Consider the following 12500-nt stretch of genomic DNA (forward strand, 5'->3'; position numbering starts at 1 on the left):
GAGCGCGGTTTTTCGAGGTGGGGTGGGGGGGGGGGGGTGCGCCGTGACGCGGGGTGGGGTGGGTCGAGCGCGGTTTTTTGGAGGCGTGGCGGGGTGGTGTGGAGGGAGCGGGGTTTTTCGAGGTGGGGTGCGGGGGGGGCGTCGTGGGGGGGTGCGCCGTGTCATGGGGGAGTGACGCGGGGTTGGGGTGGTCAAGCGGGGTTTTTGGAGGAGAGGTGGGGTGCTGTGGAGGGAGCGGGGTTTTTCGAGGTGGGGTGCGGGGGGGGGCGTCGTGGGGGGTGACGCGGGGTGGGGGTGGTCGAGCGGGGTTTTGGGAGGAGAGGTGGGGTGCTGTGGAGGGAGCGCGGTTTTTGGAGGTGGGGTGCGGGGGGGCGTCGTGGGGGGGTGCGGTGGGGTGGGGCGGTGCGCCGTGTCATGGGGGAGTGACGCGGGGTTGGGGTGGTCAAGCGGGGTTTTTGGAGGAGAGGTGGGGTGCTGTGGAGGGAGCGGGGTTTTTCGAGGTGGGGTGCGGGGGGGCGTCGTGGGGGGTGACGCGGGGTGGGGGTGGTCGAGCGGGGTTTTGGGAGGAGAGGTGGGGTGCTGTGGAGGGAGCGCGGTTTTTCGAGGTGGGGTGCGGGGGGGCGTCGTGGGGGGGTGCGGTGGGGTGGGGCGGTGCGCCGTGTCATGGGGGAGTGACGCGGGGTTGGGGTGGTCAAGCGGGGTTTTTGGAGGAGAGGTGGGGTGCTGTGGAGGGAGCGGGGTTTTTCGAGGTGGGGTGCGGGGGGGCGTCGTGGGGGGTGACGCGGGGTGGGGGTGGTCGAGCGGGGTTTTTGGAGGAGAGGTGGGGTGCTGTGGAGGGAGCGCGGTTTTTCGAGGTGGGGTGCGGGGGGCGTCGTGGGGGGGTGCGGTGGGGTGGGGGGGTGCGCCGTGTCGTGGGGGGGAGACGCGGGGTGGGGTGGGTCGAGCGGGGTTTTCGGAGGCGTGGTGGTGTGGCGTGGAGGGAGCGGGGTTTTTCGAGGTGGGGTGTGGGGGGGGCGTCGTGGGGGGGTGCGGTGGGGTGGGGGGGTGCGCCGTGTCGTGGGGGGGTGACGCGGGGTGGGGTGGGTCGAGCGGTGTTTTTCGAGGTGGGGTGCGGGGAGGGGGGGGGGGATATGCGCCGCGTCGTGGGGGGGTGCGGTGGGGTGGGGGGGTGCGCCGTGTCCTGGGGGAGTGACGCGGGGTTGGGTGGGTCGAGTGGGGTTTTTCGAGGTGTGGTGCGGGGGGGGGGGGGGATATGCGCCGCGTCGTGGGGGGGTGCGGTGGGGTGTGGGGGGTGTGCCGTGTCGTGGGGGGCTGACGCGAGGTGGGGTGGGTCGAGCGGGGTTTTCGGAGGCGTGGTGGGGTGGTATGGAGGGAGCGGGGTTTTTCGAGGTGGGGTGCGGGGCGGCGTCGTTGGGGGGTGCGGTGGGGTGGGGGGTGCGCCATGTCGTGGGGGGGTGACGCGGGGTGGGGTGGGTCGAGCGGGGTTTTTGGAGGCATTTGTGGTGTGGCGTGGAGGGAGCGGGGTTTTTCGAGGTGGGGTGCGGGGGGGGGCGTCGTGGGGGGGTGCGGTGGGGTGGGGGGGTGTGCCGTGTCATGGGGGAGTGACGCGGGGTTGGGTGGGTCGAGCGGGGGTTTTCGACGTGGGGTGAGGGGGGGTGGGGGGTGCGCCGTGTCGTGGGGGGGTGCGGTGGGGTGTGGGGGGTGTGCCGTGTCATGGGGGGGCTCACGTGAGGTGGGGTGGGTCGAGCGGGGTTTTCGGAGGCGTGGTGGGGTGGTGTGGAGGGAGCGGGGTTTCTCGAGGTGGGGTGCGGGGGGCATCGTGGGGGGGTGCGGTGGGGTGAAGGGTGCGCCGTGTCGTGGGGGAGTGAGGCGGGGCACGGTGGGTCGAGCCTGGTTTTTGGAGGAGTGGTGGGGTGCTGTGGATGGAGCGGGGTTTTTCGAGGTGGGGTGGGGGGGGAGGCGCCGCGTCGTAGGGGGGTGCGGTGGGGTGGGGTGGGGGAGTGTGCCGTGTCGTGGGGGGTGACGCGGGGTGTCGCGATGCCCCCTCCCCCCCACCATGCCCCGACATGACGCGACGCGCCCCCTCCCCAACATAACATGACAACCCCCCTCCCCCCCCCATGACATCCCCCCATCCCCCATGACACGACACGACGCGATGCGCCCCCCCATGTCGTCCCCCCCTCAAAAATTCGCCTCCCCCCTCAACACACACCACCCCCCCCTCAAAAATTCGGCCCCCCCATGACATCCCCCCCCAGCACCCATGACACGACGCGACGCGACGCGCCCCGCCATGACACGACACGACACGACGCGCCCCCCCTTCCCCTCTCAACACACACCACACCATGTCGCGACGTGCCGCGCCCCCCCCCCCCATGACATCCCCACCCCAGCCCCCCCACCCACGACACGACATGATGCGACGCGCCCCCCCCCCCATGACATCCTCACCCCCCCCCCCCATGACATCCTCACCCCACCCCCCCCCCACGACACGACATGATGCGACGCGCCCCCCCCCCATGACATCCTCACCCCCCCCCCATGACACGACACGATGCGACGCGCCCCCCCCTCCCTATGACATCCCCCCCCATGGGATCCCCCCCTCCCCGCCCCCCCATGACACGACACGATGCGATGTGCCACCCTCCCCTTAACACACACACCCACCCAACGCCATGCCCCCCCCCCCCCCCCGCGCCCCATGGCCTGACACGACGCGACGTGCTCCCCTCCCCTTAACACACCCACCCACCCTCCATGACGCGACGTGGAGGGGGGGGGGGAGGGGTGGTGTTTTGTGTGTTGAGGGGGGGGGGTAGGAATTTTTGACGGGGGGGGGGGGGGGGAAGCGGTGGTGTGGGGTGGTGTGGGGTGGTGTGTGTTGGGGGGGGGGGGGTGGGGGGGGGGAGGGGTGGTGTGGTGTGGTGTGGTGTGTGTTCAAGGGGGGGGGGCGAATTTTTGGGGGGGGGAAGGGGCGAAATTTGGAGGGGGAGGGGGGCGAATTTTTTTGGGGGGGGGAGGGGTGGGGTGGTGTGTGTTGAGGGGGGGGCGAAATTTGGTGGAGGGGAAGGGGAGGGGTGGTGTGGTGTGTGTTGAGGGGGGGGGGAGGGGTGGTGTGGTGTGGTGTGTGTTGAGGGGGAGGGGGAATTCTTGAGGGGGGGGGCGAATTTTGGAGGGGGGGGGCGAATTTTTGGGGGGGGAAGGGGCGAATTTTGGAGGGGGGGCGAATTTTTGGGGCGGGGGGGGAGGGGTGGGGTAGTGTGTGTTGAGGGGGGGCGAAATTTGGAGGGGGGGAAGGGGAGGGGTGGTGTGGTGTGGTGTGGTGTGGTGTGGTGTGTGTTGAGGGGGGGGGGGGGGGATTTTTGAGGGGCGGGGGGGGGGAGGGGTGGTGTGGTGTGGTGTGTGTTGAGGGGGGGGTGGGGTGGTGGGTGTTGAGGGCGGGGGGGGGGGGATTTTTTGAGGGGGGGGGGAGGGGTGGTGTGGTGTGGGGTGGTGTGTGTTGAGGGGGGGGGCGAATTTTTGGGGGGGGGGGGGAGGGGTGGGGTGGTGTGTGTTGAGGGGTGGGCGAAATTTGGAGGGGGGGAAGGGGAGGGGTGGTGTGGTGTGTGTTGAGGGGGGGGGGGATTTTTGAGAGGGGGGGGAGGGGTGGTGTGATGTGTGTTGAGGGGGGGGGGGGAAAGGGTGGGGAGGTGTGTATTGAGGGGGGGGCGCGAATTTTTGGGGGGGGGGAGGGGTGGTGTGTGTTGGGGCCGGGGGGTGGGGGGGCAAATTTTGGAGGGGGGGGAGGGGTGGTGTGGTGTGGTGTGTGTTGAGGGGGGTGGCCGAATTTTTGGGGGGGGGGGTGGGGTGGTGTGTGTTGGGGGGGGCGAATTTTTTGGGGGCGGGGGCGGGGGAGGGGTGGGGTGGTGTGTGTTGAGGGGGGGGCGAAATTTGGAGGGGGGGAAGGGGAGGGGTGGTGTGGTGTGTGTTGAGGGGGAGGGGGATTTTTGAGGGGGGGGGAGGGGTGGTGTGGTGTGTGTTGAGGGGGGGAGGGGGGGGGGAGGGGTGGTGTGGGGTGGTGTGTGTTGAGGGGGGGGGGTGGGGAGGGGTGGTGTGGCGTGGTGTGTGTTGAGGGGGGGGGGGGGGGCGAATTTTTTGGGGGGGAAGGGGCGAAATTTGGACGGGGGGGGGCGAATTTTTTGGGGGGGGGGGAGGGGTGGGGTGGTGTGTGTTGAGGGGAAGGCGAAATTTGGAGGGGGGGAAGGGGAGGGGTGGTGTGGTGTGGTATGGTGTGGTGTGTGTTGAGGGGGGTGGCCGAATTTTTTTTGGGGGGAAGGTGGAGTGGTGTGTGTTGGGGAGGGGGGGGGCGAATTTTTTGGGGGCGGGGGGGGGGGGAGGGGTGGTGTGGTGTGTGTTGGGGGGGGGGGAGGGGTGGTGTGGTGTGTGTTGGGGGGGGGTGGGGTGGTGTGTGTTGAGGGGGGAGGGGTGGGAAATTTTTGGGGGGGGCCAATTTTTGGAGGGGGGGGGGAGGGGTGGTGTGATGTGGTGTGTGTTGAGGGGGGGGGGATTTTTGAGGGGGGGGGGGAGGGGTGGTGTGGTATGTGTTGAGGGGGGGGCGGGGAATTTTTGAGGGGGGGGGGAGGGGTTGTGTGGTGTGTGTTGGGGGGGGGGGGTGGGGTGGTGTGTGTTGAGGGGGGGGGGGGATTTTTTGGGGGGGGGGGGAGGGGTGGTGTGGTGTGGTGTGTGTTGAGGGGGGGGGGGGGGATTTTTGAGGGGGGGGGGAGGGGTGGTGTGGTGTTTGTTGAGGGGGGGGGGGTGGGGAGGTGTGTATTGAGGGGGGGGGGCGCGAATTTTTTGGGGGGGGGGAGGGGTGGTTTGTGTTGGGGGCGGGGGGGGGGGGGGGGCAAATTTTGGAGGGGGGGAGGGGGTGTGTGGTGTGGTGTGTGTTGAGGGGGGTGGCCGAATTTTTTTGGGGGGGGGGGGGTGGGGTGTTGTGTGTTGGGGGGGGGGGGGGGAATTTTTTGGGGGCGGGGGGGGGGAGGGGTGGGGTGGTGTGTGTTGAGGGGGTGGCGAAATTTGGAGGGGGGGAAGGGGAGGGGTTGTGTGGTGTGTGTTGAGGGGGGGGGATTTTTGAGGGGGGGGGGGAGGGGTGGTGTGGTGTGGTGTGTGTTGAGGGGGGGGGGGGGGGGGGGAATTTTTGAGGGGGGGGAGGCGTGGTGTGGGGTGGTGTGGTGTGGTGTGTGTTGAGGGGGGGGGGTCGAATTTTTGGGGGGGGAAGGGGCGAAATTTGGACGGGGGGGGGCGAATTTTTGGGGGGGGGAGGGCTGGGGTGGTGTGTGTTGAGGGGAAGGCGAAATTTGGAGGGGGGAAGGGGAGGGTTGGTGTGGTGTGGTGTGGTGTGTGTTGAGGGGGGGGGGGGGCGATTTCTGAGGGGGGGGGGGAGGGGGCGAATTTTGGAGGGGGGGGGAGGGGTGGTGTGGTGTGGTGTGTGTTGAGGGGGGGGGGCCAAATTTTTTGGGGGGGGGGGGCAAAATTTGGAGGGGGGGGGGAGGGGTTGTGTGGTGTGGTGTGTGTTGGGGGGGGGGGGATTTTTGAGGGGGGGGGGGGGAGGGGTGGTGTTTTGTGTGTTGGGGGGGGGGGATTTTTGAGGGGGGGGAGGGGTGGTGTGGTGTGTGTTGAGGGGGGGGGGATGTGGTGGTGTGTGTTGGGGGGGGGGGGAATTTTTGGGGGGGGGAGGGGAGGTGTGGGGTGGTGTGTGTTGAGGGGGGTGGGGGGCGAAATTTGGAGGGGGGGGGAGGGGTGGTGTGGTGTGGTGTGTGTTGAGGGGGGGGCCAATTTTTTGGGGGGGGGGGGGCAAAATTTGGAACGGGGGGGGGAGGGGTGGTGTGGTGTGGTGTGTTTTAGGGGGGGGGGAGGGGTGGTGTTTTGTGTGTTGAGGGGGGGGGGAATTTTTGAGGGGGGGGGAGGGGTGGTGTGGTGTGTGTTGGGGGGGGGGGGTGGGGTGGTGTGTGTTGAGGGGGGGGGGGGATTTTTGGGGGGGGTGGTGTGGGGTGGTGTGTGTTGAGGGGGGTGGGGGGGGGAGGGGTGGTGTGGTGTGGTGTGTGTTGAGGGGGGGGGGGGGGGGCGAATTTTTGGGGGGGAGAAGGGGCGAAATTTGGAGGGGGGGGGGGGAGGGGTGGGGTGGTGTGTGTTGAGGGGGGGGCGAAATTTCGAGGGGGGGAAGGGGAGGGGTGGTGTGGTGTGTGTTGGGGGGGGGGGGATTTTTGAGAGGGGGGGGGAGGGGTGGTGTGGTGTGTGTTGAGGGGGGGGAGGCGAATTTTGGAGGGGGGGGGAGGGGTGGTGTGGTGTGGTGTGTGTTGAGGGGGGGGGCCAATTTTTTGGGGGGGGGGCAAAATTTGGAGGGGGGGGGAGGGGTGGTGTGATGTGGTCTGTGTTGAGGGGGGGGGGATTTATGAGGGGGGGGGGGAGGGGTGGTGTGGTGTGTGTTGAGGGGGGGGGCGGGGAATTCTTGAGGGGGGGGAGGGGTTGTGTGGTGTGTGTTGGGGGGGGGGGTGGTGTGTGTTGGGGGGGGGGGGAGGGGTGGTGTGGTGTGGTGTGTGTTGAGGGGGGGGGGGGGGATTTTTGAGGGGGGGGGGAGGGGTGGTGTGGTGTTTGTTGAGGGGGGGGGTGGGGAGGTGTGTATTGAGGGGGGGGGCGCGATTTTTTGGGGGGGGGGAGGGGTGGTTTGTGTTGGGGGCGGGGGGGGGGGCAAATTTTGGAGAGGGGGGAGGGGGTGTGTGGTGTGGTGTGTGTTGAGGGGGTTGGCCGAATTTTGGGAGGGGGGTGGGGTGGTGTGTGTTGGGGGAGGGGGGAGGGTGTTGAGATGGCAAGCTCAACACATGTGGACATGGATGATGGACCGCCTGGTTAGATGGGTCCACACGTCTATACTTAGCACGTCGGTGATCATTATGACTCTCACATGGCCACTGACTCATTACTTATTATATTCAGGTTGTTACACCTATTTACAGCTGGCATAGTTATAGCGCCAGTCGACTAGTGTAGTCGGTTATGCATTGTTTGACTTAATAGGCCACTTTCCTTTTATGTTGTATCTTATCTATACTTTGTGTACATTGTAAAGTGTGTGGAAGAAGAAGAAGAAATCAGCAAGAAAACGTTTTGGCCTCCATCTCTCTTCTTGTCTCTTGAGTGAGCTTCTCCTTGTGCATTCTGTGTGTGTTCGGTGCAGCATCTTGAGCAACCTCCTCCACTACGTGATTCTTGACATGGTATCAGAGCCGCGCCATTGAGAGAGGCTGATTTCGAAGGTTGAAGCAAAGGAGAAGAAGCAAGGTTCGAGCAAGCAAGCTACGGGTAAGAATCTCTCCCATTCTTCCACTTCTTCTCTTGGATAGTGCCTGTGGAGGCACCGGAAGCAGGGCAGAGCAAAAATCTCAGATTGCAGTGAGATTTGGTGTGCGCGAAGAGCGCTGTGTATTCTGCAGATAAACCCTTTAGGGCTTTTCCACAGTTATTTTGGGCATCTGAGGCCGTTTCAGGGCCCGTTTTAGAGTCGCAAGGTTGCAGACAGCAGTTTCAGGGTACGCTGTGACTTCGACTGTATTGACCGAACGTGGGTGCGCAGGTTACAGATTTCAGATCTGTAAGTTCAAAGGTGTTTACCAGTGAGTAAACACAAGGTTTATCTGCAAATTGGTTGCAGATTGCATGTATTGTTGAGCAGACAGTGAAAAAGACTGTTTGGTGTATTGCTGTGCACTACAGGTCAAGGGTTGCAGAAGATTTGCTTGCTGTTTGGTATTAATTTTGTGATAATGGCAGAGAACAGTGGAAGCCCTATCATTGAGAAGCTCGACAAGAACAACTACCCTTCATGGAAGTTTCGTGTCACGAACTTCCTTATTGGAAAAGGCCTCTACGAGTTCGTTTCAGGTGAAGAAAAGGAGCCGGAGATGAGTGATCCTCCAACTGCAGAAGAGACAAAGGCACGGAAAGAATGGAATGCAAAGGATAAAAAGGTCATGTATTGGTTGTCTGCAGTAATTGACAATAATATGCTGGGACACATTAGAAATGCAGAGAATTCATATGCAGCTTGGACCATACTTGAAAGTATGTTTTCTGTAAATACAAAGGCACGAAAGATTCAACTCAAGCAAGAGTTGAATACATTAAAGAAAGGGAAGATGTCTATCAATGAGTATGCACTGAAGGTAAGAAGCATTGCAGATGCATTGGCAGCGATTGATGCAATGCCCGATGATGATGATTTGGTGTCGTCTACCTTGGGTGGACTTAACAATGAAAAGGCTTGGAAGTCTTTTGTAACTTCCGTATATGTCAGAAAGCCATTTCCAGATTTCGATGAATTGGTCTCCCTTATGATCACTGAAGAGATCAACATGCAGAGTGAGACATCTGAAAGAAGTGGTGAACAGGTCTAGGCTTTCTACTCCAGTTCTGGAAGGGGACGTGGCAGGTTCTCTTCAAGAGGCCGTGGTACAGGACGTGGTAGTGACAACCAGCAAAACAGATTGAATCAGCAATTTGGCGATATGCAGGTTTCAGGAGGTCGTGGTAACTTTAGAGGCAGGGGGAGCTTTAGAGGAAGAGGTGGATGGCAGAACAGAGGTTCTAACAACTCTGGTATTGTGTGCCACTACTGTGGCAAAACAGGTCATATTGCAGCCCAATGTTATGCTAAGAGAGATGATATCCGCAGTGGTAAGTTGCAGCAAGGAAACTATGCATCGTCTTCACGACAGAATGAAGACAAAAATGAACGTTTGTTCGTTATGCAGCATATGGTGAATGCTGTTACAGGAAAGGGAACACATGAAGATGTTTGGTATGTTGATTCAGGTGCATCCAATCATATGACCAGCCATGCAGAATGGTTTGGAGAGATGCAGGATTTGCAGAATGCAGGTTACGTGCAGACGGGTGATGACTCATGCCACCCAATTTCACACATTGGAAAAGTTCCCTTGTCCTTGCATGATGGTAAGACAAAGAGTCTTTCAGATGTATTGCATGTGCCATCTATTACAAAGAACTTGGTGTCAGTCGGTCAAATGGTAGAGCAAGGGCTGCAAGTCAAATTTAATGCAAGGGGCTGCTTTGTAGAAGACTTCAATGACAAGTGCAGGTTGGTAGCAAAGGGAAGTAGAGTTGGACGTATGTTCACTCTAGATGCTGAAATTCCTACTATGAATGCTGCTATGTATGCCAAAGGAAAAGGTGTTGTTGCAGACATTGAAATTTGGCACAAACGCATTGGACATGCAAATGTACAAAGGCTGAAATTAATGCAGTCCAAAGGGTTGGTTACAGGTTTGCCTACTTTTAAAGTTGCAGAATTTCAGAAGGTATGTGAAGCATGTCAGTTTGGTAAGCAGGCAAGACAACCCTTTTCACATGACAGAGATGTAAGCAGAAATATCCTTGATGTTGTGCATACAGACATTTGGGGGCCTACACAAAATGTATCTCTTGGAGGTAGTTCATATTTCGTCACATTCATTGATGATTGTTCTAGAAAGCTGTGGGTATATTTTATGAAGGAAAAGAGTGAAGCTTTTGAGCACTTTAGAACTTTCAAGGCTGCAGTTGAAAGAGAAACAGGCTTGAAAGTAAAGTGCTTGAGGTCAGATGGAGGGGGAGAGTACCTCTCCAATGAGTTCAGTGATTTTCTGAGGTCTCATGGGATAAAGAGACAGTTCACATGCAGGTATACCCCACAGCAAAATGGGGTTGCAGAAAGGAAAAACAGGCATATTGCAGAAGTTGCACGCACCTTGATGGCTGAAAAGAATATGCCTAAGCATTTTTGGTCTGAGGCTGTTCATACTGCTGTTTATATTATGAAGAGAACTCCCACAGCTGCAGTTCATGGTATGACCCCCGAAGAATGTTTTACAGGTAAGAAGCCTGATGTTTCACACTTGAAAGTATTTGGCTGCATTGCATATGTTCATGTGCCAGATGAGTTGTGGAAGAAACTAGATCCAAAAGCTGAAAAGTGTATCTTTATTGGATACTCTTTAGAGCAGAAAGGGTATCGCTGTTACAACCCTGTCACATGTAAGTTCAGAGTGAGCAGGGATGTCATCTTTGATGAAATGAGCAGTTGGTATGCATCTAGTGGTGATGCATTGGATGTTGATGATGATCATGACACTCATGTGCAGGCTGAAAGGCAAGAATCACGGACTCTTAGTGGACCAGAGACATCATCTGGTAGTCCTTGGTCTGGGAGACTAAGGAGTACCTCTACATCTTTGAGTGCATCTAGTAGCACTACAGGTAAAGACAAAGGAAAGAATAAAGTGTCTGAAGGCATTGATGCAGTTCTTGATGGAGACTCCAGTGGCTCAGAGAGCTTGGATGATGAGCTTGGCATTCCTTCAGTGAGGACTCCAGGTGTGCAGAGAGCACGTGTTAATGCAAAGACTCCATTGAGTGATCCAGTGGTAGCAGGGTGAGATACCCTGTTAAAAGATTTGGTTTTGAAGGTTATGCAGCTCACCATTATGCTTATATGGTGAAACTAGTTGAGGATGTTGAGCCCACATGTTTTGAGGAGGCTGTTGGTCATGCTCATTGGGATGCAGCAATGGATGAGGAGATGGCTGCATTAGAGGCCAATAAGACTTGGGATCTAGTATCATTGCCGAAGGGAAAGAAAGCTATTGGATGTAAGTGGGTTTATAAGATTAAGCACAATGCAGATGGTTCTATTAGCAGGTACAAAGCTAGGCTGGTTGCAAAAGGCTATGCCCAGACATATGGCATAGATTATGATGAAACCTTCAGTCCAGTTGCTAGGATGGCAACTGTCAGATGTGTGATTGCTTTGGCAGCAGCCAAAGGTTGGAGGTTGCAGCAAATGGATGTAAAGAATGCCTTCTTGCATGGTGATTTGCAAGAAGAAGTGTTTATGGATCAGCCAGCAGGTTATGAAGATTTAGAGCATCCCACGTATGTGTGCAGGTTGAAGAAGGCACTCTATGGGCTCAAGCAAGCACCTAGAGCATGGTCTGACAAGATTAGAGAGTATCTTGTCAATATTGGCTTTTATGTTTCTGATGCTGATCACTCACTTTATGTGAGAAAGGGAGATGCAGGTTTGGTCATCATAGTCATCTATGTGGATGACTTGATTATTACAGGTGACAGTGATAGTGGAATTGCTGAAGTCAAGGGCTATTTGAAGATGAAGTTTGAGATGAAGGATTTAGGTGAGCTAAGGTACTTCCTTGGCATTGAGGTGATCAGATGTGATGATGGTATATGGCTGTCCCAAAGACAGTATGGCTTGGATATGTTGTCCAAGTATGGTATGACTGCATGCAAACCACTTTCAGTCCCGTTGGAGCAGAATGTAAAGCTGAGTGCTGATGTTGGGGATGAGATAGAAGACCCTACTATGTTCAGGAGGATAGTGGGGAGTTTGATCTACATGACTATTACAAGGCCAGACTTGAGCTACGATGTTGGTCTTGTGAGTCAGTTTATGCAAGTACCTAGAAAGCCACATTTGGATGCAGTCAGACGCATATTGAGATATGTGAAGTCCACATTACATTATGGACTTTTCTATGAGGCAGGTACAGATGTACAGGTGTTTGGATACACAGATGCAGATTGGGCTGGTAGTATGTCTGATAGAAGATCTACCAGTGGATACATGTTCTCTCTTGGTAGTGCAGCAGTTGCATGGAGCAGCAAAAAGCAATCTACAGTTGCTTTGTCGAGTACAGAGGCTGAGTATAGAGGTGCTGCTGTTGCAGCATGTGAGGTAGTATGGCTGCAAAAGCTATTGGCTGATTTGGATGTGCAGGTGGAAGGTTCAGTTGTCATTTATTGTGACAACATGAGCAGTATACAGTTGGCTAGGAACCCTGTGTTCCATGCCAGGACAAAACATATTGAGGTACACTACCACTTTGTGAGAGAGAAGGTACTAGCAGGTGAGATTGACTTGGTGTATGTCAGCACACAGGATCAGATAGCTGACATCTTCACGAAGGCATTGGGTACAGAGAAGCTTCAAAAGTTTCGAAGCTTACTTGGAGTTGCAGAGATGCAGTTGAGCTTGAGGGGGAGTGTTGAGATGGCAAGCTCAACACATGTGGACATGGATGATGGACCGCCTGGTTAGATGGGTCCACACGTCTACACTTAGCACGTCGGTGATCATTATGACTCTCACATGGCCACTGACTCATTACTTATTATATTCAGGTTGTTACACCTATTTACAGCTGGCATAGTTATAGCGCCAGTCGACTAGTGTAGTCGGTTATGCATTGTTTGACTTAGTAGGCCACTTTCCTTTTATGTTATATCTTATCTATACTTTGTGTACATTGTAAAGTGTGTGGAAGAAGAAGAAGAAATCAGCAAGAAAACGTTTTGGCCTCCATCTCTCTTCTTGTCTCTTGAGTGAGCTTCTCCTTGTGCATTCTGTGTGTGTTCGGTGCAGCATCTTGAGCAACCTC

The sequence above is a fragment of the Lygodium microphyllum genome, chromosome 18 (genome assembly GCF_053477565.2).
Source record: "Lygodium microphyllum isolate KBCC chromosome 18, Lygodium_microphyllum_v1.1.10, whole genome shotgun sequence".
Classification (NCBI taxonomy): Eukaryota; Viridiplantae; Streptophyta; class Polypodiopsida; order Schizaeales; family Lygodiaceae; genus Lygodium; species Lygodium microphyllum.